The sequence below is a fragment of the Etheostoma spectabile genome, chromosome 1, assembly GCF_008692095.1.
Source record: "Etheostoma spectabile isolate EspeVRDwgs_2016 chromosome 1, UIUC_Espe_1.0, whole genome shotgun sequence".
In the NCBI taxonomy this organism is placed as follows: Eukaryota; Metazoa; Chordata; class Actinopteri; order Perciformes; family Percidae; genus Etheostoma; species Etheostoma spectabile.
In genome coordinates, this window is record NC_045733.1 from 28,946,487 (window position 1) to 28,947,849 (window position 1,363).

The 1,363-nt window shown below is 42.7% G+C and overlaps 1 protein-coding gene across 1 annotated transcript in view; it reads right to left on the bottom strand.

Annotated features, from left to right (window-relative positions):
• Positions 1-1,363, bottom strand: part of LOC116693743 (protein kinase C-binding protein NELL1) — a 296,583-nt gene that overhangs the window by 191,101 nt on the left and 104,119 nt on the right. The window lies entirely within an intron of this gene.

The following is a 1,363-nucleotide window of genomic DNA, read 5'->3' on the forward strand; positions in this document are numbered from 1 at the left end:
ATTTGACCTGAGGACAACATGAGGGTTAATTAATGTCTATAAGGTGGAGTCTGTGATTCTCGAGAAAGACTGTTGGTAATTTGAACTCAACACCCAAACAAATACATCTCTCCTTCAGAACGTTAGCATGTGCCAGATTTACCGTCCCTCTCGCTCCCACTGCCGTTTTTATCCTGCATTTCCACAGCCTTTCCCCTGTCCTGTGCATGAGCACGTGTGGAACAGTGATGTATGACTCAGTCCGAACCTCTCTGTTTTCCATTTACAGAGCCAGGGCTGTGTATGAACACTGGCTTTTTTTCAGTGCACACACAGAACGGACAGCTAGCGGACCATGAGAAGAAATATTCACTGAATTTGACAAAACGTTTCATCTGTAATTAAAAGGTGCATCTAAGCGATGTTGGGTGACAATACTTCTTGTTGACGTTCAAAGTCTTTTCAAAACGAGACCAGCTCGCCCCTCCCTCCTCGTCATCCCGTCCCCTGCCTTCTGCGCTTCCGCGCACTAACCCCCCACCCCCACCCCCAAATCCTTCTTGTCGGTTATTGGCTGTAACACTGTTTGTGTATGCTTGACGGTGCAAGTGGGCAATTTATTTTTGCTGCCGTTTGTAGACCCTGGGCTGTCCACACAGACCACTGTTTTGTTTTGTTTTTACAGTGTGTTCTGGGGACAGGAAACTCGTGGATAGTGAGGAGATGTTTGCTGTATGAGACAAAAAAAAAAACGTAGTTCAAAGTCACAGAGTCACAGAGTTTATTTTTTTAAAGATTATTTTTGGGGGCATTTATAGAGAACAGATGAAAATATGAAATTGGTGAGAGAGAGGGGGAATGACATGCAGCAAAGGGCCGCAGGTCGGAGCTGAACCCGCTGTTTTGAGGAGTAAAGCTCTATATATGGGCGCATGCTCTACCAGGTGAGCTAACCAGGCGCCCAAACCCCAGAGGGTTTATTAATTCGACTAGTTCCATGGTAACTGAGCTGAAAGCTCCAGGACAGGGAACTAAGTGGACTTTGAGTTGAGGTAGTTTTGTGAACCGTTATTTAAGAAGTCAAGCTCCGATATTCTTTACTTTAGTGCATGCATTCACATTACCATCTATTGTTATGATGTAAATGTATAATGCAAAGTCAAAACTGTTCCAGTTTAATCCTGAGTGATTGCAAACTGTAATAAAACCATGAAAAAAAAATAATAGGACCAAGTAATTGCCGGTTTTTCCGTTCCCTCTTATTAATATCTTTTTTTGTGTGGGTCTTTTAAAACCACTTCAATCCACTCTCCACAATAATAACTGGCGGAAAAATCATATTTCCTAAAGACGGATTAACCTGCATGTTCATTTTGTTTTTGTT